At 49.4% G+C, this 25,920-nt stretch overlaps 1 long non-coding RNA gene across 1 annotated transcript; it reads right to left on the bottom strand.

Moving 5' to 3' along the window:
• Nucleotides 1-18,058: 18,058 nt before the first annotated feature.
• LOC135976590 (uncharacterized) lies at nt 18,059-23,549 on the bottom strand. The gene is made up of 2 exons (XR_010593843.1): nt 22,837-23,549; nt 18,059-21,028 (listed from the first exon to the last, which is right to left on the bottom strand). It is a non-coding gene; the product is annotated as an uncharacterized LOC135976590 (long non-coding RNA).
• Nucleotides 23,550-25,920: the final 2,371 nt, after the last annotated feature.

Genomic DNA, 25,920 nt, shown 5'->3' with positions numbered 1-25,920 from the left:
TCTTCCTGTGTTCAATCATCCTCGCTGTTGAATATTTGTGCCTTATTTGTCATAGGAATTTGTCTCTTTTCACCTTCCAGCCATTGGGTCTTGTTCTGCCTTTCTCTGCTCGATTAAAGAGCCCTTTAATACCCAATATTTTCTCTCCATTAAGGCACTTCAACACTTCAGTGAAGTCACCTTTCAATCTTCTTTTGATAAGCTAAACAGGTTGAGCTCTTTCAATAGCTCACTAGAAGGCATTTTTCTCCAGCCCTCAGAACATTTGGTGGCTCTTTGCTGCCCAGCTCCAATTTCTAGGACCATCTTTTTCAAAGGAGGACACCAACACTGGAGGCAGTATTCCAATAGCAGTCTCACTGCTGCTGTGTCACCTCCCTATCCTACTCACGGCTCTGCTCCTACGTCTAATGATGGCTTTAGCCCTGTTCACCACAGCATCACACTGGGAGCTCATGTTGAGAGGCTTTTCCACTCTGGCCCCTAAATCCATTTCAGAGTCACTGCTTTCCTGGATACACGTCCCCATTCTAGAGTTGTGGCCGGTGTGCCTTGTTGCCACGCATAGGACCTTGCATTGGGCTCTGCTCAAACTTGTTTTCTTTGAATGGGTCCAGCTGGCTGAATGAGCCAGATCGCTCTGTATCACTGCCCTCTTCCCATCAGGAATTACCACTCTGCCTGTATTTTGTCACCCTCCGAATCTTATCCGCAGTGATTGTATGTTTTCTCCCAATTCATTGATAACAATTATTTTTAAAAATTAGTCCTTGAGAGCTTCTTCAGACCCTTAGTACCCAGGACCTGCTCCCCACATCACAGTGAGAAATGCTGTCCAGCCCTGCTGGTACATAGGGGATAAGCACAGAACAAACGTACCTTTAGGAGCTGTGTTGTCCATAGGCTCTGAACAACATGTGGGGGTCAGCAGATTACAAACGCACAACAGACCTGTAGTGTAGACAGGTCCCAACTGCGTCTCGGTTTCCCACCCTGTAAAATGGGGAGAACAAACAAAACCTTGATTAGCTCCATTTGATAGCTGGGGAAACCGAGGCACCCAGCGGTGCAGAGACTCGCTCATGGTCCCAAAGCCAGGAATAGAAAACAGCAGATCTGATAGCCAGGCCTGGGACCTAACCCTGGTTTTCCTGGCCTTGCTGCTCTAAGTTTAGTCATAGCCTCCATGTCTTTTCCCCCGTGTCCCTTAACCCCACGTCACTGCAGAAGAGAGATTTTCTGGTAGCCAACTGGCTCTCCTGCATGTGGACGTCGTTCCAAAAGACATGCTCTGGCTCAGTCCCATGCTATGGTTGGCTGAAGGAACCACTTGGTCACATTCTAGCCCTGAGTTATACAGGAGGGGCGACTAGATGCACATAATGGTCCTTTCTGACCTGAACCTCTATCAATCGCTACATTTTCTGCTGCTAGGAAGAGAACTCTGGACCTATTTTCTCTCATTCACTTTCAGTCAGAATAATTTCAATCCAGGCCAAAGGATTTCCTCTTTCATTGTGTCTTCAGCACCTTTGCGAGCAACCAGTTAGTGTTACCCACAGGTTTCCAGTTTCAACCTGTCCCTGGTTGAGATGGCCAGGAAAGGGGTTGGAGCTCTGGCCCTGGTGATGCAGCTCCCTAGGGTGAAGGGAATAAGTGTGGGGGTCACGTGACAAGACGCAGCCTGTGACTAGGACCCAGGCCTGCTGAGAGATAGAAGGGCAGCCTGTGCTCAGCCAGGAGAGAGACCCCAAGGGAAGCAGGCATGGGAGGGGCTTGGAGAGTCCTTTAAAGGTCAGGGACAAGCTGGGAAGGGGCCAGGCTGAGCACTAAGGACAAGGCCCTAGGAGGGAAAGACAGGGCAGTTTAGGAGATGGGGCAGATAGTCCAGTTGGTTTCGGCTCCCAGGACCAGACACCCAGAGGTGAAGGTGATTGTCGGGGCTTCTGTCCTTCTTCCCCAGTGTAGATTTGATAGTGGAGAAGACTGATGCCGTAAGGGGGAAGTGAGTTACCCCAAGGTCACCCAGTGAGTTTATATCACAAATGCATAGTCAGAAGTATCCAATAGAAACATGGATTTTCCAGTCTCATCTTTCTAGGAGTCCCCGGGGCTAAGGTAAAACCCCTGCTGCCCCTCCCCATTCTGCTCACCTCCAAGATGTGCTGGAGTTTGTCTGTGCTGGGGGGTGCTGTCAGCAGGATCGAGAGCTCGTCATCCATGTTCTCTGGGCACTGTGGGGCAAGGAGCTGGGACACTGCGCGGTGGGTCACTGTCTGGCCCAGGCCCTTCCTAGCCAGAGGCCGAGGCCGAGGCATTTCCTTCAGGTCACCTTCTGCTGCAGCTTGGCCACGGGCCCCCATAGCCACTAGCCCAGCCAGGGATCCCAAGTGGGGATTGTCACGGCTGGCTCCTCCCTGCCGCCAGCAGCTCTTCACTGCCAGGGAATTCCTGAAATCCTGTGTGCCCCTCCCCCACCCACCTCCTGGGGCTGTGAATGCCCCCCCCCGGACAGCCCCTCCCCCGAGCTCTGAGTGCCCCTGGCCAGTCCCGTCCCTCCCCTCAGCCCCCCCCCCCCACACACACACACTTCTGTGGCTCTGAGTGCCCTCAGCCTGTCCCCCTCCCACACCCCGGGGCTGAGTGACCTTGGCCAACCCCTGTCCCTTCAGGAGGAACTCCCAGTACCCACCCAGCCCCCACACCTCAGAGTTCCCCTCCCTGCGGCTCTGTGGCCATACCCCCACCAGGGCCGGCTTTAGGCCAATTCAACCAATTCCCCTGAATCGGGCCCCGGGCCCAAGCCCCGGTACGGTGTACCGGCAAGAGCCAGTGCGCTGTACCAGGGTGGCCCGGCTTCCCCAGGGGGCAATTTAAAGGACCTAGGGCTCCCAGCAGGGGCCGGAGCCCCAGGCCCTTTAAATTGCTACCAGACCCCCACTGCTGGAGCCCTGGGGTAGGGCTGCGGGGCTCTGGGGGCTATTTAAAAAGTCCAGGACTCCCGCTGCCTCTACCGCCCCGGCCCTTTAAATAGCCGCTGGAGCCCCGCTGCTTCCCCAGGGCTCCCGTGGCTATTTAAAGGGCCGGGGCGGTAGAAGCAGGGGAGCCCTGGGCCCTTTAAATAGCCCCCAGAGCCCTGGGATAGCGGGGGACTCGGGGGCTATTTAAAGGGCCGGGGCTCCAGCTGCCTCTACTGCACCCCATCCCCGCAGCAGCCCCGCACCCCCTGCCCGCAGCCAGCCCCGTCTCCAGCCAGCCCTGCACCCCCTGTCCGCAGCCAGCCCCTGCTGCACCCCTGCCCTACCTCGAGCCTCGCCCCCCCGTTCTGCCCGCACCAGCCCCGCCCCCCTGCCCTGCCTGCAGCCAGCCCTGCACCCCCTGCCCGCAGCCAGCCTCTGCCGCACCCCCTGCCCTGTCTCCAGGCAACCCCTGCCACACACCCCTGCGGCCCTGCCCAAAGCCAGCCAGCCCCACACACTCCTGTCTCCAGCCAGCCCCGCACCTCTTGCCCTGCCTGCAGCCAGACCCTACCTCCAGTGAGCCCCTGCCCTGCCTCCAGCCAGCCCCATGTCCACTGGTGCCCTGCAGTTCCCAGGGCAGTAACCCTGCACACCTGCTTCAATGAGGGGGGCAGGGAGCAGCTGGCACCCACATATGTGCACACCACTAGGGTGACCAGACAGCAAGTGTGAAAAATCAGGACAGGGGGTGGGGGATAAATAGGATCCTATAAGAAAAAGACCCAAAAATCGGGACTGTCCCTATAAAATCAGGACATCTGGTCACCCTAGCACACCCTCAGGGAGTGGCGGGGACCCACACACGTGAAACGGAGCTCATTAATAACCGATCAACAGCATATATGATGCAATGTACATAATATATAATTTTATTATTTATATAGTTATGGAAAGTAAATAATACATGGAAGAAATGAAAGGCTTTTTTTTACATTTTTTTTTTGTTAGTCATCCCTGCCGGGGGCCCGCCAAAAATGTTCGAATTGGGCCCCGCCCTTCCTAAAGCCGGCCCTGCTGGGAGGGCTCCGCGCCGCTCCGTTCGGCAGGCAGGGAAGGACGCGGGCTGCCCTGCCGGACTTGATGCAGGGCGCTCCCCTCCTCCACCCCCTACAGGGCGGTGGGAGCAGTAAACCAAAAAGAAAAAACCTGCAGGGGTGGCCAAAGCGGTGAAGCGCAAACCAAAACCAAAAAAAATAAAAAGGATTAGATGGAATGCCGCCCTTTGAAATCTGCCGCCCCAAGCACGAGCTTGCTCGGCTGGTGCCTGGAGCCGGCCCTGCATGCACTAAGCTCAAGAGGTTCTAGGTTCAATCCTGCCTGAGGATGACTGGGTCTGTCAGTGTTACATTAGCACTGTTATACAAGGCATTGGTTGAACATCATTTGGAATACTGTGGCAGTTTTGGTCGCCCGTCTTTAATACAACCTGGAACAGGTGCAGTGAAGGACTACTAGGATGATCAAAGGAAAACCTACCTTATAAGAGGAGACCCAAAGAGCTTGGCTTGTTTAGCTTAACGAAAAGGCGGAGGGGAGATATGATTGCTCTCTATAAATACATCAGAGGGATAAATACCAGAGAGGGAGACAAGTTATTTAAGTTAAGCGCCAATGTGGACACAAGAACAAATGGATATAAATTGGCCATCAACAAGTTTAGGCTTCAAATTGGATGAAGCTTTCCAAACACCAGAGGAGTGACATTCTGGAACAGCTTACCAAGGAAATCAGTGGGGGTAAAAAATCTAACTGACTTCAAGACGGAGTCTGATATGTTTATGGAGGGGATGGTAGGATGAGACTCCCTACACTGGCATGTAGCGGATCTGGGACTGATAGCAGCTAGTACCTCCAAAAGCCAGAGATGGGACAGTAGATGGGGAGGGCTCTGAGTTACTACAGAGAATAATTTCCTAGATATCTGACTGATGGGTCTTGTCCACATGCTCAGGGTCTAAGTGATCACTGTATTTGGTGTGAGGAAGGAATTTTCTCCCAGGTCAAATTGGTAGAGACCCTGGGGGTTTTCATCTTCCTCTGCAGCATGGAGCATGGCTCACTTGCAAGTGTAAATGGTGAATTCTCTGTAACTTGAAATCCTTAAATCATGATTTGAGGACTTCAGTAACTCAGCCAGAGGTTAGGGGTCTATTACAGGAGTGGGTGGACTGCAATGTACAGGAGGTCAGACTAGATGCTCATGGTGGTCCCCTCTGATCCTAAAGTGTATGCTATTGACAAATTTCACACACCCTTACTCCACATCCATTTTTCAGGTGTTTCTCTGGTCATATGTGAAATCCTCCATTATTACATATTTTATTAAAACTTCTCCATAAAGTGATACGAGGGGGAAAATGGCTAAGGCCAAGATTTGCAGGAGAGATTAGTGATCTGGGGAACCTTGATTTTGGAACATCTGAAAGAGACCCAATTTGCAGAAGTATTTTCTGCAAACCAGGCCCATTCAAGGTCTCTCAAGTTGGGCATGCAAAACTCACTAGCCTCTTTTGAAAATCCCAGCCTGAGTCTTACTTTTCTTGCTGCAGAAGTCTGTAGTAGAGTAATTGCCTTGCCAATATCTTAGTTTTTATACTCATTCCTATTCCTAAAGAACAAAACTCACCCCTGCACAAAGGTTATGCATCAGCAAAGCCTTCTTTTGAACAGTTACACTGACAGTAATGCAGTGGTGCATGAGGGCCTGAAGGAGACGCGTACAGCCTGTATAGGGTATAGAACTGTGATGTATCTCCTTGCTACTACAAAAGAACCTGAGTACTAGAATGGCCTATTTCCAAAGCTCTGATGTGAGGCCCTGGGCAGAGCGCCTCACCAATTGTGCTTGGTGTTAGGAATTCGTCCTTCCTCAGCGATCCATTGTACACACATGTCCTGGATAGTGTCTTAAGGCTGAAAGCTTCAGAACTTAGCAGAGAATGTTCCAGAGAAGTGAGAATCATACTGATGTCTGTATTTGAAAAATTGGTCCAAATAAAATCTCTCACTGGTAGATATGCAATTATTTGCTCCCAGAGCCCAAGGTTATCCATTGAGGCGATATCCCCTTCCTTTATAATAGCTCTCCATTTTATGTAGCCCCAGGAAGGTATGTTCCTCTCAGCCTGGAGGGAGTCAAGGCCTTGTGTTGTGGATATAAATCAGATTGCTCTTTTCTGGTTATACTATCTCTAGACAAGGTCCTGTATTGAGACAACATCTCTAATAATGGATGCAATCTCAGGCCTCCTGGTATGTATTTTTTGAGGTGTTAGAAGGCAATTCTGTATGATGTTGTTTATTTGTTATTTGTATTACAATAGTGCCTAGAGGACCCAACCAAGATCAGGACCTCACTGTGCTAGGCACTCTACACACGGGTAGTGAGAGACAGCACTGACCCCGAAGGCTAATGGCTTGGGAAGTTACACATATATGCATGGCCACACATCCTCGGAAACTTAGCTGAGTCAAGGAAACCTGTGCCTGCAGAATCTCCAGGAAAAAAATGCCATGGCTGGGATGTTCTTTAAAAAAATCACAACCTCAACAGCAATTTGCTTGGGTCCATTTAACAACTTCCATCCCTCACACTGACCAGTATTGAAAAAAAAACAAAAAAACAAAACCACACACACACACACACATTTTAAGGAAAACGTAAAGTGAACAACTAATGTACACTGCATTAAAGACAACAAGGCAAAACAAATATCTGGAAAGTTCATTTTTCCCCTTGCGTCCCTAGGCTGAATTCCTAATGTGTCCTGAATACAGGTGAAAAACTCAAAGGTCCTCTGGGAAATCCCTGATGCTTCTGAGCTTGGAAGATATTTTTCAGTGCCTGAGAGGTTCCAGAAAGTTCTTTCCTTCAGGCTAACTCTAGTGACCAGGGCAATGAAATGTAAAGACAGAAGAGGCTTCTAAACAACTTGTGCTAGGTAGCTACATTTAATGTTGCATCATGTCTGTCACTGACTTGAGAATCTATCTGGAAAAATGTTTTCAATTCATCTCACATTTTCATCCCAAGGCACTTTACAACCACTTCGCAGGAATCACTACACGCATCTCTGAAATGCAGCAGCTATTAACAGGGCCCAGCAATGTTGCACAAAGGTTAGGGACAGGAACTGAAGAACATTCTGTGACAGGTTGGATCACAGAAACCCCCTTGGGAACTGCCAATTGATGAGCCAAGACTACTTCTGCTCCTGCTTTCCTGCCCTAGCCGCTTGGGACTTCAGTGCCCTGCCTGGTTTGAGCCAGACACGCCAGTCTGCTCCAACACAGACCCAGAGTCTGAACCACGTGCCCTGAAGCTGCTGACTTAACTGAAAGCAACTTACAGAAGTGTTCCTGTCTTTGACACTCATATGCCCAACTCCCAATGGGGTCCAAAGCTCAAATAAATCCATTTTACCCCGTATAAAGCTTATACAGGGTAAAGTCATAAATTCTTCGCCCTCTATAACACTGATAGAGAGGTATGCACAGCTGTTTGCCCGCACCCCCAGGTATTAATACATACTCTGGGTTAATTAATAAGTAAAAAGTGATTTTATTAAATACAGAAAGTAGGATCTAAGTGGTTCCAAGTAGTGACAGACAGAACAAAGTGTATTATCAAGTAAAATAAAATAAAACATGCAAGTCTGAGTCTAATACAGTCAGAAAACTGAATACAGACAAAATCTCACCCTCAGTGGTGTTCCAGTAAGCTTCCTTTTACAGACTAGTCTCCTTCTAGTCTGGGTCCAGCAATCACTCAGACCCCCTGTAGTTACTGTCCTTTGTTTCAGTTTCTTTCAAGTATCCTTGTGGGTGGAAAGGCTATCTCTTGAGCGAGCTAAAGACAAAATGGAGGGGTCTCCCAGGGGTTTAAATAGACTTTCTCTTGTGAGTGGAGACCCCCTCCGCTTTCCTATGCAAAGTCCAGCTCTAAGATGGAGTTTTGGAATCACATGGGCAAGTCACATGTCCATGCATGACTCACTTTTTACAGGCAGCAGCCACTGTTTACATGCTAGCCTGAATGTCCTCAGGTAGACTTCTTATGTGGATAGGAGCTTTCCAAGATTCATTGTCCTTTAAGTGTTTCTTGATTGGGAACTTAATTTGCACATTCCTTTCTCAAGAAGCTGACCAAATGCTTTACTAAGGCTACTTAGAAATCAAGCAAGTATACAGCCAATATTCATAACTTCTAATACAACAATGACACATGCATACAAATAGGATGAATAGATTCAGTAGAGCATAACCTTTACAGAGATATGTTACATGGCATATGTAGCATAAAACATGTTCCAGTTATGTCATATATATACATTCATGAGCATATTTCCATGAAGCCTTATTGGGTGCACCGTCACACACCCTATCCAGCATGGCACTGTCTGGGGAATGTAGAGAGGGAGAATGTAACATGGAGCCTCATGTGGAATCTGGCCAAAATGCCAGACTTAAAACTACAACCAGATTAATAGATCAACATATTACTGAATGCAATCATTCTCTCCAAAGAACTTCTGCAAATAATTCATGGTCTGTAGCTTGTTTGCAAACAGTTTGTTGCAAGTATTTGGTATTGAAAATTCAAAGTGGCTTAGCTAAGACTAGATGGGATACAGCAGTGGTTTTCAAACTGCGGGTCTCGACCTAGTACTGGGTCACAGAATGTAAGACACTGGGTCGTGGTGGCTCTGGACAGCACCGCCGACCGGACTGTTAAAAGTCCCATCGGCGGTGCTGCCCAGCTAAGGCAGGCTAGTCCCTACTTGTTCCGACACCACGCTGCGCCCTGGAAGTGGCCAGCAGCAGGTCAGGCTACTAGGCATGGGGCCCGTGGGGCTCCGTGTGCTGCCCCTGTCCCGAGCACCGGCTCTGCACTCCCATTGGCCAGGAACCAGCCAATGGGAGTTGGGGGGGGCAGTGCCTGCGGGCGAGAGTGGCGCAGAGCCGCTTGCGCACCTCTGCCTAGGAGCTGGACCTGCTGCTGGCCGCTTCCGGGGCACAGCACGGTCTGCGGTGCCAGGAGAGGCAGGAAGCCTGCCTCTGCATCCCTGCTGCACCGCTGACCGGGAGCTGCCTGAGGTAAGCCTGCAACCCAATCCCCTGCCCCAGCCCCCTGACTCGCTTCGTCAGATGCATGTAGTGGAAATTTCCAGAGGCAGGTATAAATTAGGGTGACCAGACAGCAAATGTGAAAAATCGGGACGGAGGGTGGGGGGTAATAAGAGCCTATATAAGAAAAAGACCCAAAAATCGGGACTGTCCCTATAAAATCGGGACATCTGGTCACCCTAGTATAAATATGCCGGCAAGAATCAGTCTAGAGATAATGAGGTTAGTTCAATCAGGGGAGGATGAGGCCTTCTGCTAGAGATTGAGGTGTGAACACCAGGGGAGGAGAAACTGCTTTGCAAATTTGACACCATCAGCTCAGGATTAAACAAAGACTGCGAATGGCTACCCAACTACAGAAGCAGCAGGAAGCAGAACCACTCACAATTTACAACCACCTTTGAAAATTCCACAACATATCTTGTCATCATAAAAAGACTTTCCCCTGACAATGGATCTATTATTCCCCTTAGAGCAATATTGTGAATCCTTGACTCACACAGGAAATCTCATATCCCAAAGCCTAGGGCTAGATGGCTAAGAGCAGGCCTGAACGAACTCAGACACTTACCAGTTCCCTGTAAAACTTCTAAGGGCTTTTTGCTGCGTTTTATGTCTGAGGATGGAGAGAGAGAGAGAGAGAGAGAGAGAGAGAGAGAGAGAGAGAGAGAGAGATTGGTGGCTAGATACAGCGGTGGGAAGGAGGCTGATGTGTCGTATGTCAGCAGTGTCCATAACACCATGGGGGTGGGGTAGTTTTTCCAAACAGTCATTAGACAGCAGCAGTGCTGAACTATTTTACACAGTCTGCAGCGCTTGCTGATAGAGAAACCATTAATAAAGCTTTCCAGCTTGTCACTTCCACGCTGACGCCTTTGAAAGCTGTGCTCCTCTGGGTCCATTAGAGGGAAGAGCTGTAGCTGCTGAAACATACGGGTCTGTCAGACACTGTCCTCTTGCCACTCGGAAAGCCACGGCTTCTGTGGTGGTTTGATGCTGAAAGACGTGCCTGAGTGGTTGTGGTGGGGTCGGAGGGATTGCTGGGAAGGGCTGCTGGTGTAGGATGGTTTAAGAGGGCTCATTACGTGGTGAGGAAAGGGTGACAAAGTGGGGTGGCAGGACTGCAGAGAGGCTGTTGGTGTATAGCGTTGGGGAAGCAGTTGGGGTTGTGGGGAGAAGGTTGAGCAGAGGTTATGGGAAGGGATGTTGGGTGGCTGGGGGCTTTGTATTGGGAGGGGTTGGGAAGTATTGGGAGGAAGTATTGGGAGGGGTTGGGTGGGGTGTTACTGGGAAGAGTATTGGATTTGTTGGGGAGCACAGTTGTTGTGGGGGTGCTGAGGATAGGATGGCAGGAGGAGTTGGTGGGGTGGAAATGGTGTTAGGGGAAGAGGGAGTTGAGGTGTGGCTGGTAGGGCATGGTGGCTTCTGGGTGGTAACACCACCTGGAGAATCATTTGGGTCCTGTTGTTTGTATTCCTGAAATCTTCCCAATGCCGCTGGAGTTTCTCATTATCAACCCTCCAGCTCCATTGTCAGAGACTGAACGGGATTTAATGGAGTCCCCTGACTTTTGCCTTTGAAATATTCATGGGCCTCTCATGGTGCATTTCATGCTTACCACCTCCTCCTCCATTAGAGAAGCATCCAAGATGGACAGAGAGGAAAGTGGGCTGGAGAGGAGCTGGGGAGATTGATAAAGGGACCTGCTGCTGCTATGATCAGCTGAATCAGAAACTTCTGGGGAATGGTTCACTCCGGGTGCCACTCCCCATCTCCTTCTTCCCTCTCAGTCTAACAGGGGCTTACATCAGGTCAGGAGGGTGATCTGAAGTTACCCCAAGGAGGTGATTAATACGAGGAGAGAGGAAGGAAACTAACTGAGCAGAAATGCCTATCTGAAGTTACTGCCTGCCCACCCCCTCCTACATCTGTCTATCTGCAGTCACCATTTGCAAGGTGCTGCCATGCTAGTATCTAAGAACAGGCCACAGCACAATGGTTCTAAAAGCTAGTGGGAACTGCTCTGAGGCAATTAATTTACTCCACTGCTCATTCGCCTCAGTCTCCCCCTTGCTGCCACACTAAAGTTTTGGGAGCTGCACCGTGAGTGAGGGCAGGGCCTTTTGCAGCACAGCAGCCCAAATGCCAAGCTGGAATGTTGAGAGAGGGAGCTTGGACAGGCTATGAATGACAGCACTTTGTACCTCCTCTCTGTCTTAGGCATTATTAATAACACCTAGCTATAATGTAGTGATTTTCATCAGCAGATCTGATAGCACTTTACAAAGGAGGTTAGTATCATTATTTCCATTTTACAATGGGGGAAACTAGGTCAAGGAGCGGCACCGTGAGTTGCCCAAAGTCACCCGGCTGACCAGTGGCAGAGCTGGGAACTGGACCAGGTCTGCTGAGTCCCAGTCCAGTGCTAGGACGGTATCTCAACACCATGTTTTACATCAGCACTATGACTTGCTGTCTGAGCAAGATGTAGAAGCTGATTGGCTTGTTCCTATGATTGACAGTGGGGAGATTGTGAGACCAGAGATTATTGACATTTATTTTTCCTTTGGGCCCAGCCCCTTTTGCTCCATAGGACATTCCTTTGCTCCACATATTCTTGAAGCCCAACTCCTTGCCGTGAGCATGATGTAAGATCAAAGAAACCCCAAACCCAACAGCCCCTATTTATGCTTAATCTGAAAATATTCATCAGTCTGCCCACACACGCGCATGTGCCCCAGGAGTCAAATGTTTATGAACTAGTTTGCCGAATGTGCAGCATCGATGTGGAATTGTTATAGAGGAGCCCACAATCAGCCTAATTACCAGGTATTCATCACCCGCCCACAGGCTCTTCCGAGGCAGCTCTGTGCAGCATGTCAATGAATGCGTTTGCCTGATTCTATCCTGCTGCCAGCCAGCTTCGACTATCAAGAGCTTCGTCTCTCGCTTTCGATGTTTCAGGGGCAGCGGGGAAAAAAGGTTTACAGAGCGGAAGCCGCACAGCAGCAGAGATGCCGACTGAGAGCAGCAGGAGTATGATCTCTAATGTCCTCTGAATGTCTCCTCTAAGCAGACACTGATCTCTGTTTGCTTTCTCTGATCTCTGTTCACTTCCCTACTGTGCTCCCGGAGCAGATAAAGACAACCCCACTTCTAAACAAGCCAGAAGTTTGGAAAGTTTGAAATCCATATTTGAATTTTGCAACTGGCTCCTATCATCATAATGGGCTGAACCAAATCCCTGGATCCAAAACTGTGAGGTGTGTGACTATCAAACTGTGATGCCTTTTGTTTTCTGTGCGCTATACCTTCACATGCACAGCAGCTCTGCCAGTGTGAGACATGTTGTTCTCAGAGAGGCTGCAGCCTGTTACAGTGCATTCACACATACTGTGCCCTCTCTTGGAGACCTGACTTTTGTTCTTTCTTGCTTTGCCATTTCCTGTCTCTCAAATAAAAGTAGTGTTGGCTGGAAAACCAATGGGTCAGGTTTTGCTGATGGGAATGGTGCCAAGCACACCAGGACTAGATCCTGGGTTGGCATAAATTAGCAGAGCTGCAGTTAGTGGAGCTTTGCAAGTTGCATCTGCTGAGGATCTGGCCCGCCACTCTCTGGGAAAGTTCGGTTCCGGAGCTGTTTCCAGAATATGCAGCCCAGGGTATGAAGCATATAATCACCTGTGTGCCCCTGTAGTGTAGCATACAGTTCCTTCGGTTAGAGCTTAATACAAGACTTGGCACCATATTGAGACAGGGGATACCAGTTCGCATCCTGTAACCTTTCTCCTTTGCATTTGGGGCAAGTGCTAAATCTTGCTACAGTCCCTCATCAAGTCTTCTTGTCTGAAACATCTGGCAGGGGAATTAAGCTGCTTGTGAAAGGGAGCAGCCAATAAGCCTGGCTAATGTTGATCCCACAGCAGTGCACGGTAGGTGCTGCACAAGCTTCTCTTACACAGTTCTGTTAACAGTCATATAGCATCTCAAACTCGAACTCCTTCACTTCTTACTCTTCCAGTCCTGCCCCCTTTTCTCTCTCATACAGCTCTGCCAATGTCCTGCACCCCTTTGTTATCCCAGTCCTGGGCTCCCCACCCAACTCTGCCAATGCTCCTCACTCCTGTCCTGCATCCCCCCCAGCTACTCCAGTCCTGGGCTCCCCACACAGCTCTGCCAATGCCCCTCACTCCGGCCCTGCAGCATCTCCTGCGATTCCAGGGCCGGGCTGCCCCCACAGCTCTGCCAGTGTATGGTCCTCAACCCAGACAACTAAGTCTATCGTACCATTCGTTACTGCAGGCTTGACCACTTCTGAGCAGGTGGCTAATCCTGTAAGTGTGTGTGATGGAGTTGTGATGCATGGCCATCTGTTCCTGGGGAATTGGATGAGACTACCTCGTTTCACTTGTGACCTAGCATCCTTGAACCAACATCTCTAGAGAAGAAATATCCTGTGTACTAATCCACACTGACATTGAATTCCCTATCCATTTCCCACTCTGACCTGTACTCGAAATTTGTATGCCATGACCAGACAGACAACACAATTTTCCAGGATGCTGAACATTATCTAAAGTAGTGCTATGTATCCCACAGTTTCTGAGGCTCTCCACTGCTCACCAGAACTTCCTGAAACCTCTTTGGTCTAGGATTCACACTGGGATTGGCAAGAAAACATGGTCTTTCATTCAATTCCCATTAATCTGGATGGTGACCCCTACTCCATTTTTGACATTTTTGCAATGTATTGTGAGGAGGAGGGGGTGTGCATGCTACTCACCAATAGCCCCACTCATGCTTCCCTACTCAGTATATTTGATAAGCTGATTCACACCATTGCCTCCCCTAGTCCTCTCTCCCTGGTATATCTAATGTATATGTGTGTGCCTTCAGCTTGATAAGGGGTGGGGGGCTTCACACCAATAGCTCCCCTCATCTCCTTTGGCTTATCTAATAGCAGAGTTCAAAGCAATGGTCTTTCAACATGCTGCACAGATCAAAAGCCTTTAAAATGTCCAGGGTTACATTTATCTCGTCATTGGTTGCCTGGCTGTGCTGTGAGAGCAAGAAGCCCAGGACCAGAAAACCCATTTCTCACTCTACTGTGCTCTGCATTAATGCCATAAAATCCCATTAGTGCACGCTGAGGCTTTATTTCAATACGGACAATAACATCAGAATCAGCCTGCAATGGCTAATAAGCTTGCAATAGAGAAATGATACGACCAACAGCTCCATGCAAAACCATGGAAAAAGCTCATGAATACACACACAGAGACTGATTGGTACACAGACAGACACCCACATGTGTATCCAGGCTGGACTGTACAGAGGACATGCCCTTTTCCTGTTCACTTGCTGTATTTTAAAAATGGCCCAAACCATTATGCTCAATCTCCGTGCCCCATTTTATTCACAATTCATGAATATTCACGTGAGCAGGTTTGCGTAAGTACTCAGGCAATGACTAGTTGTGATGCGAAGTAAATAAGAGCATAGTGTTAGTAATACTAAAGTTGTGGGTCTGAGCCAGGTTGGACTGAAGATCTAGGGGGTCTCTTCTCACCTTAACATCGATGAATATGTATCTCACTATGTACATGGTCTCCCTCACAGTAATATCTGAGAGTCTCAAAAACGTGAATGTATTTATCCTCACAATATCCCTGTGAGGCAGGGCAGTGCTAGTATCCGCATGTTACACTTGGGAAACTGAGGCACAGAGAGCACACTGGCCAGATTTGTAAAGGCATTTAAGCACCTAAACATATATATAGATGTCTAGAGGGATTGTCAAAAGCACCTAGGTACCTAACCTCCCTTCATGCCTAACTTTCCCATTGAAACTAATTGGAATTAGGCACCTAAATCTCTTTGTGAATCTAGCCCCAGTGGTATTTTCAAAAGCACAGAGACACCTAACTGCCATTTTAGGGGCCCAAGTCCAAAATTAAGATCCTCTCAACACCCCTGTTCAGCTGGCACCTAATGCTTTCAGTGCGTAGATTCCCTAGGCATTTCAGTTTCCACAATTAACGTCCCCTAGATGCCTAAATGTATGTCGTTGGGCACGCCCACAGCCGCCTCACTCCTGGTACCACCAAGCCGCTCAGTGCCTCAGTCCCAGCAGGAGTCTCAAACAAGTCATTCCCCACCGATCTCATCGGGCCCCCGCAAAACAGAGCTACCTCCCTTACACCCAGCTGGCTCGAGTGATCCCCCAAGACATGGGAAAAGCAAGTTCAACCCCCGCCGCTCTGCCTCATTTAAAACAGGGACATGAATCCAAGTCTTCCAGCTATGAGAGGAGTGTCCAAACCACAGGGCTATAGGATACTCTGGGGGCAGAGCTCTCGCAAGCTTTGCACTTGAAACTGTTCCATTTTGTATGAAAAACAAACATTCACTGATGCAGGGACTGGAACCCAGGTCAGTGCACTAACCACTAGGCTAGGAAGCCATTCTCACTCCGGCCCTCATCTTGGGGGAGTGGGCTAACCACCAGGCTATTAGCTATAAGGGGAAGGGGACACCATCACCACCACCTCTTCAGCTGTGTTTTATGCAAGACCTGATGCCTCTGAGAACCCTGATTAGATCAAGTCCTCCAGACAAGATAAGCAGAGGAACACTTTGTCTGAGAATCCCACTGGGGCTTAGGAGCCGAGCAGCTCGGAAGCATCAGGACTTAGTGGCTTTGCTGGTACCCAGCAGTAGAAATGTAGGTGCCACACAGACTTTGCTGGTGGAAACATAAATGTCTAGGGACTTGAGACATCTACGGGTTAGCCGGCTGCTGAGCAGGAGTTTTGAGGGTCTGAATATCTGGGCACCTATCTCTCTTTGTGGATACAGCCCTTAGAGATTTGCCCAATGTCAAATAGGAAGACTGTGGCACAGCAGGAAATTGCACCCAGGTCTTTTGAGTCCAGGAGGTCAGAGATCTGTGACCAGTCTGTGCTGAGGTGCTTATTTTGTGGGGAAACAATATAATGAACTGTTAAAACCCATTAAAATATATATACCATAAATAAGAATTTCTTCTCAAAAATGTCTCTTTCACGATGTCTTTTCCCCCTACCAGCTCTGTCTCTCTCACACCCTTTCCCTTGCCCCCAAATAAATGAGTCTTTTATAATTGCAAACAGAACCAAATGGCCCACAGGTGAGCTAAGCCCTCTTCTTAGTCTACCTTTCTTAGTCCAGATCCCTTATAAAACAGAGCAGCTGTTCTCTCAGTTCCTTTGACTCATAGAGTAGCTACTCTAACAGCTGTTGTTCATATAAAGACTTTGAACTCATAGCTCACTGCCTCCCCCTCAGTATACCATCCCCTGGGTCAAAGGGAGGATCTCTGAGATCCTATAATCCTGCAGAATTTGGGATGTGTGGCAGCCAAAGCGAACATGGGGTTTGTCTGTGTCCAGCCACCTCAATAAAGGCCAACTCTGTCTCTTCACTAGACAGGAAAAAATTAATTCCCCTTTAGCTCATTGGGTCACCGAGGCAGAGATCCTCAGCTCAATTTCTTGTAAGAAAAGGGGTAAATTACTTCACCTAAGTAACTGCTGAGCCACTAGCTGCACATTCCCCTCCCTTAACAAAATCCAAGGGAACCCAAACAGCCCAGTGAGTTCCCTCCCGCCTCCTGCACAACACATGGGAAAGTGGCTGGGAGCCCATGGGCTGTTCCACACACTGTATGTATATCACTCACTGCTCTGTGCGTGCTCTGTCTCTCACTCTGTGCCTGGTCCATAGAAGATGCGAGGTTGAGACATTACCAGAAAATGGCTCTTTAGCTCAAGCGCTGCAGATTTATGCTTCTAACTCTGGAAGTCCCTGGTTCAGTCCCTTGATTGGCCAATGTGGTGGAGGACACACACGTATATGGTTGGCTGTGGATTCTTTTTACATTTTTCATACCCCCTCCCACTTGTTCTCTTTCCCACCCCACCACATAAGATGATGTAATATAGCTTTAGTACATAATATCAGCACCCATGGCAACCTGCAACCATCAAAACCGGTAGGGTCCCCTCAGAGGTGAAAGTAAGCCAGTACGGTACGGTATGGCCAGAGGTGAAAGTAAGCTGGTGAGGTCCGGTACGGCATACCGGCAAGAGCCAGTACGCCGTGCCGGACTGGACCAGCTTCCCCGGCGGTGATTTAAAGGGCCCAGGGCTCCAGCTGTTGCGGAGAGCCCCAGGGCCTTTAAATCTTGAAAGGCCCCGCCTCGTCCGGTTGAGGCCCCGCCTCTTCCGGTTGAGGTCACGCCCCCGCTCAGGACTCCGGCGTACCGGTAAGTCCTTTAAGTTACTTTCACCCCTGGGTCCCCTTTCTATTTTGCCCTACAATAACCTTCCTGTATTGTGCATTGGCCACATCAAGGTCTGCTCACTTTAACATACTCTGGCCAGCAAGCACTTACTCATTAGCGGTGGTTTTTTATTTTTTCATGTAAATGCTCTACATTTATAAACCTAAGTGTGGCTGTGAAGCTGATCAGATAAGGGGGAGAACGAGAGCTAGCCACCAACATGAATAGAACTATGTTGTGCTCTTTAAATAGTATGATTCCATTTTGGTAGTGATATTAATGTGAAGTTTGAGCTAAGATTGCCACTACACCCCTCTCTTTCTCTCTCTCTCTAACACCTTCTCTATTTATAAAATATTTCTGGTCTACTCCTTTAGTTCTCATTTATTTTTCATTTTTAAAAATATACTTTGTCTTAATTTTGTAAATAAAACAAACAAAGGCAATTAGATGCAGAAAACTATAGTAAGGTTGAGATTTGAACTGAGAGAGAAGTATAGAGGGAAGCATAACTTGTATGTCTTTCATGACATGCTCTCACCGTATCAGAAAAGATGCCATAATAGTCAGCAAATAATACAACACCATGGAAAGGCAAAGTCTCTGCTTTAATCATGAGCTGCACATCCACAGTATTTGGTATTAATGCACACTGTCTGCAGTACGGTACGTGATCTTGTAATGCAAGGCACAAGGCTTTGTAATGCAGGAGTGCAAGGAGGAAGACAGACTTAGTTTTTGGTGAGTACCTTCATTGTGAATTTCCTGACTCATCTGCGTAACATCTCCACTTCTCACATTGCATTCCGGCAATGTTTCCACTAGATAATGCCTATGTCTGTGGGTGTGTGAGAGAGAGGGTGTTTTCGTTACGTGTGGGAGCTCTATGCCTGCGTGTAGGCCCTTTGGCTGTATGGGAACCTCTGCTTAGTTGAGACCATGTGGATTTGCACGGATGGCCTTTGTGTGTAGGTGCATGTGTGCGCCCACGAGAGGGGAGGCATATGTGCCTCTTTGTAATCGTACATGTGGTTGTGTCCCTCTTGCCATCTGCTTGGTAATCCGAAGGCAATGTGACTAGAGAGGTATGGAAGAAAGGGTGAGAGGAGAGACTAAAGGAGGGATGGCTGGAAAGGAGTGGAGCTCACTCTCTTTTCCCATCCCAAATGGGTGTGAAGCTCACAAGTGAGTACCTTGTCTGGGTTGGCAGAAATCACACTTGCTGGTCTCACCGAAGGCTGCCATGCCTCTGCCATTAAGCCTCACTGGGACCTGAAATCATTTGCTCTCCCTTGTTCTTTTATCTCTGCCTTCCCGGCATTGAAACCACTGAGCCAGCAGCCCATCAGCCACAGGGAAGGGTTGGTCCATCAGCCGTGGAGAGGAGTGGAGTCCATTCCCCAAAATGTATCCTTTCTCCTCCCCCTTCTTTAAATTTTTAAGAAACAACAGGCTACATTCTCTGTTACCCTCCACTTTGCACCTCTGCACGGTGGGTGTAAAACGATACTGAATCAGAAGGGCAGCATTGTACAGTGGAGCTAAGTGGGTGTAAAAAGGTGACACAAGGTGCCAGGAAACAGAATCAGGTCTAATGTTTCCCTCTCCCTCGTCTTTCGCGTATTGCAGCAGCCCAACCTATTTAGCTGTCTCCCACCTCTGGCATGTCCTGCAGCTGCTTTCAAAGGACATTTTTTTATGGTTCGGCTCCAGCAAGATGGGAAGTTCCTGGCTTCATACATAATGAATGAAAGCCAAACTGCTCACATGTGCTCATCAAAGACAGCCTGTGAGAGAGGTGGGGACAGTACAGTGTGCTGGAGCAAGGGCGAGAGAACAACAGAAGCCTTATGAGGATGTTAGGGGGAATGTAGTGTTACGCAGATAGGAGCTTTAAAGCAGCGAGGAGAATGAGGGGTGTACACATATGTACGTGTGCATGTGCCTGAGAGAAAAAGATGGTCTCATTGCAAACCATTTATTGAATGACCTTAGCTCCTTTTTCAGTTCACAAATGAACCGCAACCATACTGTGATTTTGACTAATTTGCTCGTTATTTGAAATTACTAAACAAACTGGTTTCTGTGAATACATTTCAGCTGTTGGCTAACCTAGTGGTTAAGGCACGCCCCTGAGAACCAGGTTTAGACCCTGCTCCAATGACTAGTGAAATATTTATTACAAAGTGGAATTGCTTCAATAGGAGGGACTGAAAGGGATCCACTCTAGAACAGCCTATAGCCCAGCCAGTGCACTCATCTGGAAGGTGGGGAGACCTAGATTCCAGTCCCTGCTTTAAATCAGGCACAGGGCGGGATTTGAACTGGGACTCCCACATCTTAGATGAGAGCTCGGGCCATGGAGTACGAGGGGCACCACTATCACAGCTGCTTTGTGTGGGGAGTAGGAGTGATCTGAGAATGCCCACTGGTTCGGGCCCTATAGATAAGATGGCAGGGGAATGCCTAGTTTGTGAATCTCACTGCAGCTTAGGCATGACTAAGCAATGAGCAACTAGGCAACATCAGGAGCTAGGTGGCTATGTGCATGCCCACTGGCAGAAATTTAGGCACCAAGGGGATTTTAGCAGTGGAAATTTAGGTGCCTAGAGAAAGTGCCTAAATTCACGTGAACACTTGTGCGATGACAGATTCTGTTCACAAGGCACCTGGGACTTTCTTTTGCTCAGAACATTCTTGCAAACAAGAGTTCTTTCATGCCAGTATGAATAAAAAAGGATTATGTTAAAGTAAACTCACACCTCACACGTTTGATCGTAGTAAGTGCTTTCCCAGCTGTAGTGATTATGTAAGGGGGGGGCGAGTGAGAGATGGGAGGGTGCACAGAGAGGGACTGTGAGTGTGCATTGGGTTCCATGGGAGATAGTTTCATTGCTGTGGAGTTAATCTCCAGAGCTTTTCATTGCAGTTTTGTCTCTTTCAGTGCCTCTTGAATCAAGTTTCCATTTGTCTGTCTTGCACTAGTTTTATCTCATCGAGCTGATTATTAGAGGCACAAAGTGCCTCAGCTGTAATTTTTCCTCCCTCCGGACAGTCTCCTTAGTGCTTCTTGGTTTGTTAACTCCATGATCACTCAGCTGCAATCAGCCCCCATTACTCTAATCTGGCTGTCTCAGAATGACCCGCCACTCTTCTTCCCTCCCCATCGGCATGGATGGCATGGGTTCTGGATCCTGACCCGTGTCTACGAACAGCAGCAAATGCTTACTCCCAGATGTCTATAGCCCATTCCCAGTTACATTTGATCTCCGTGTTTACCCTTACACCCATCTCAATGTCATATCCAGCAGGACACAAAAGCACAGCAGAAAGGACTTCCCACAGTGCTGTGCCTCAACAACAAAGCAAGGATCCTTCCCCCGACTCTAATGTCCCCAAAATTTGGGAGTGTCTGGGTTTTGCTATGAGCTGTGAAGTTTGAATCCAGATTCAGGTCCAGGTCCAGATGTGTAGTGCCAAGTTTGGAGATGTTTGGAGCCAGACGTTAGGTTTGGGCCCTGCTCTGCTTTCCAGAGGTCTGAGGGGGGGTTGGACGTGCCTGGAGTAGATATAAAAACAAAAGGTCTGATGTAGTGCTGCATTACTCCAGTATGTGTCAGTTACACTGGCATAAAACTGGAGAAACACAGTGGTAACTCAGGTCCAAGGTGTTTTGCTGTTTGGAAACGAGGGGCCAGATTCTCAGCTAGTGTAAACTGGCATAGCTCCGCTGACTTCCATACTGCTGCGCCAATTTACACAGGGTCTCATCCCAGAATTTCTCTTGAGACACGAATAGTCTGATTAGCTTTAACTCCTCCATGTGTTGATGTCGACAGCAAATGTAGAAGGAATATGAAAGCACTAGGTGCTGATTTACTCTTCTACTAATCCTTGTCTTGGAAATCAGCTGTCAAATAGGACAGGAGTTTGGAACAGGTGAATTTAGTCAGCTGTGCTCATGAAGACAAGTCTGGTAAAGCAGCTATAGTCTGGGCAAACCATGTGGTGATTCAGGGAGGGAATGAGGTGCACTTGAAGGGATCTGTCGGGAAGCTTGCACAGACTATAGAAGCTTCTCTGCACAGCTGCCACTGCCCCTCACTCCTGCCCTGCAGCCCCCCCTGCTATTCCAGCCCTGGGCTCCCCACACAGCTCTGCCACTGCCCCTCACTCCTGCCCTGCAGCCCCCCTGCTATTCCTGTCCTAGGCAGAGCTCTGTCTGAGGATCCCATGCCCCTCAACCCTTCCCTGTAGCCTGCCCTTTCTGACAAGGCCTCTCTTGAGCAGAGCATACCAGTCTTTGCTGAATTGTGAAATGTTTGTCACAAAAAATTGTTTACAGTGTTCCCAGCATCTTTGGTCAAGATCCCCCTCAAACTCATTTATAGCTGTGTTCCTAGAGCTCCAGTGGGAAAATGTTACAGGCATAATCTCTTCAACCATCTTGTCACCTTCCCTATGTTTCAGAAGGTCCTGGGTTAAAGTGAATACTGCTAATTTAAATACTCATTTGCTGATATTACTACACCGATGATAATAGTTTCCTATGTACTTTTCCCAGTGAGAATAAGATACATCTAGTAAATGTTCTCATAGATACAGGATGCTCTATGTGGTAGTAAATGCAGCGATTAATGCTAATGAGTCTGCTGTTAGCAAGTAATATTATTGGTGTTATACTCACACCTCACCAAATGCAGAGCCTCAGTTTGTTAAACAGATGCCAATGTTAACGGCCAAATTCTCTTCCCATGGATAAGTTAGCATTAGTTAAATGTACCATTAAAAATAACCATTTAAAATGTCAATGAAAACAGAGTCTGCGCCTGCCAGGGTTTTTCTGGCCTCCTTTTTATTACTACTGAACTTTTCAGTGGAAGCGAGGTTGATTTTAAGTGCATTTTGATAATACATACAAAAATAGAGAATTGGCAGCACTAGCTAAACTCAGCGACGGTGCGTGAAAGCCTGCATGTTTCACTCACACAGCTCTGCCTATGCCTCTCACTCCTGCCCTGCTGCAGGCCCCCCCTGCTATTCTAGTGCTGACCTGAAAGTACCAATTCTTACCTCATTTCCGGAGCCCGCCCTCACAGATGTGGCATTGCACCTCAATCTTGACTTGTCATTTTATTGGTTTCATTCAGGCCTTTTCCCCTTTTCTCCAGGGATTAACCACAAAATGATCATGAGTCTCCCCAATTTGTTCATTAAGTCTGTTTCCCTGCTGTGTTAACTTAAGCTGTGTCCCACTCCTAGTCGCCATTCCAGGGCCTCACACGCAGACCCAGACCCACCCACACCGAGCAGGAGACGTGCTCAGGGCTCTAGAGAGAAGACCCTTTTTCCCAGCGTCGCCCCTACCTGGTCGGGGTTATGATCCCCCTCCAAGTCTGGCCTGCAGAGCCTCTTGGCTGAGGCGTCTCCTTGTGCTGGGTCCACTGCCCAGGGTCCCCCTCCTCTCCCCAGCTGCTCACCGCACCCAGCTCCAGACTGCTCCAGCCCCAGCTCCACTCGGCCTCAGTCCGGCTGCTGCTGCTCTGCCTTCAGCTCCCTGGGCTGCTTCTCTGGCCTCTCTGGCTCTGGTTGCTACAGCTCTGCCCCCAGGACAGGTCTGCCTGCAGGCTGCTTCGGTGACTCTGCTCCCAGCTCTGATCTGCTTCCTGGCTGCTTGTCTGGCCCCTCTGGCTCTGATTACTGCAGCTCTGCTCTCTCTAGGCTGTGCTCTGGCTTTGGGGCTGCAGCTCTGCTCTAGCAGCTTAGCTCGGGCCCCTGCTCTCTCCTTAGCTCGGCCCCACTCTGTCTGACTCAGGTCATACCAGTTCACACGGAGGACGGGACCCCCCCAGCCTCCTGACTCCCTGATTAGCCTGCCCGCCCTGTCAATCAGGCTGATCTGGAGCATTGACCTCTCCCCATTGTTCCTGGGGACTGTCAGTCTCAGGCTCCTGATTTGCCACTGACCCTTCCCCTTTTAGTGCTGGGAGCTAGCAACCAAAACACCCCCACTGAATGTTAGTAAGGGGGCAACAGTCCCCTTACATTTAGTGCAGCCTCTGCAGCTCCTGGGGTTCTTCACTCACCTTGCCCAGGTCTGAGGAAGCAGCTGCAAGGGGGGCACTCCCCTCTCCACTTCCACTTCCTCTTCCTGGTGTTGCACCACTTGCAAGGATGGGAGGAGCACAGAGCAGACTGACCCATTGCACACAGGAGGAATGGGGGAAAGTGCACAGACTGACCCATTGTTCACAGAGGTGAGGGGGAGGAGCACAGAGCAGACTGGTCCATTGTACAAGGGGTGAGGGAAAGCGTGGAGACTGACCCATTGCTCACAGGAGGGGTGGGGAAGAGCATAAACTAACCCATTGTTACAGGGGAGGGGGGAAGAGCACAGACTGACCCATTGTTCACAGATAGGGTTGCCAATCCTCCAGGATTGTCCTGGAGTCTCCAGGAATTAAAGATTAACTTTAAAGTAAAGATGATGTCATGTGATGGAACCTCCAGGAATTCCGTCAACCAAAATTGGCAACCCTATTCACAAGAGGGGAGGGGGAGGAGCACAGCCTGACCCATTGTGGAGGGGAGTACACATACCCCTGCTAGCTCTGATTGAGCAAGGAGATGAAAAATAGAAGTGATGGTGCGATGGGCTGGCTGCCCCAAGTATAAGTCTATCTGAACCCCTAGGGCCAGACTTGAGGGGGACAAGCCCATCTCGCTAATCACAGCGCTGGGGCTACCCGGCTATTTTTAGCACACTAGTTTGATCAGAGGCAGCACCGGTATGACTACCCGAGCTGGAAATTACTTCTCCTCCAGCTGCAATGCAGACACACCTTAAGTGCGCTTTTCATTCTGCTCCAGCCCTGTTTGCGCTGGACTCCTTTTAGTCTATTAGTAACTTCCCCACATGACTTCTTCCCCATGCCTCCCTGGAGGTCGCTGTTCTGGTCACCCTAGCGACTCAACACAGGTGTCCAGTTTTAGACTGGAACACCCGGTCGAAAAGGGATCCTGGCGGCTCCAGTTAGCACCGCTGACTGGGCTGTTGACTGTAGCTGCCATTGACCGGGACCCATAGCCAATGGGATCTGCGGGGGTGGCACTTGGCTGTGGCTCCACATAGGAGCCGTAGGGGGGACATGCCGCTGCTTCCGGAAGCTGCTTGAGGTAAGCACCGCCCAAAGCTTTCACCCCTGAGCCTCCACCCTATGCCCCAACCCCCTGCCCCAGCACCGATCCCCATCCCACCCTCTGAACCCCTCAATCCCAGCCCAGAGCACTCTCCTGCACCCCAAACTCCTCATCCCCAGCCCCACTGCAGAGCCCACACCCCCAGCCAGAAACCTCACACCCACCACACCTCAACCTCTACCCCAGCCCTGATCCCCCTCTCGCCCTCCAAACCCCTTGGTCCCAGCCCGGATCACCCTCCTGCTCCCCAAATCCCTCATCCCCTAGCCCCACGCCAGAGCTTGCACCCCCAGCCAGAGCCCTCACCCCCTCTTGCATCCCAACCCACTGCCCCACCCTGGAACCCGCACTCCCAGCCAGAACCCTCACCTCCTCCTGCACCCCAGCCCCCTGAGCCAGCCTGGTGAAAATGAGCGAGTGAGTGAGGGTGGGGCGAGCGACAGAGGAAGGTGGGGATGGAGTGAGTGGGGGCGGGGCCTCAGACAAGGAGCGCGGCAGGGCGGGATCTCAGAGGAGGGTGGGGCAGGAGCGGGGCAAGAGCGTTTGGTTTTGTGCAAGTAGAAAGTTGGCACCCCTACGAGTCACACGTCACAAGGGGCCATTTGAAAAATTCAAATTAAATGAATGCATTTGGTGGGGGATCTCAGCAAGCCCCTTGCAGGCTGCCTGACTGAGCAAATACCCTCACTAACTCTGCTGCAGAGGGCAGGGCCTAGCATACTGCCCATTGAATGCCAAAGAGATCCCCTCCTCCAGAGGCCCCCCCCCCCCCAACGACAACAGCTTGGTTGCTGGCATAGAAGGGGAAGAGGCATAGAAACATTCAGTGTCCCAGGTGGGAGAAGAGGGGAACGTTGGCATCCTGAATCCCATTTGGGACAAAATGCTGGATGGAAAGTCTTAAGAACTGGCTGATACAGTGTGCATAGCCGTCATTGTGGTTAACATAGGATATTATCCTGAGCTCACTGACTGTTTTGTCACCTGCATCAGTGGGAGCAAGATCTAGCCCTGCATACCCCTATGAGTGTGGGCTTTGGACACAGCTCTCTCTGGGCTCCACAACAGCATGTTGAAAAATCCCTGGGTAGTTCGCCTAGGGGATCCCACACATTCCCTGTGACTTTCACTGCAAATCCATGGCCATTAAGGACTTCATAGTTATCACAGTGCTGCAAGCCACAGCCATATGGAACTTCAGTGCAACAGCTGGCATAGAATTCAGTTGTTTCAGCAGAGGCTGTTCTTACA

This window comes from Chrysemys picta, chromosome 1, assembly GCF_011386835.1.
Source record: "Chrysemys picta bellii isolate R12L10 chromosome 1, ASM1138683v2, whole genome shotgun sequence".
In the NCBI taxonomy this organism is placed as follows: domain Eukaryota; kingdom Metazoa; phylum Chordata; order Testudines; family Emydidae; genus Chrysemys; species Chrysemys picta.
This window is presented reverse-complemented; position numbering and strand designations above follow the sequence as displayed.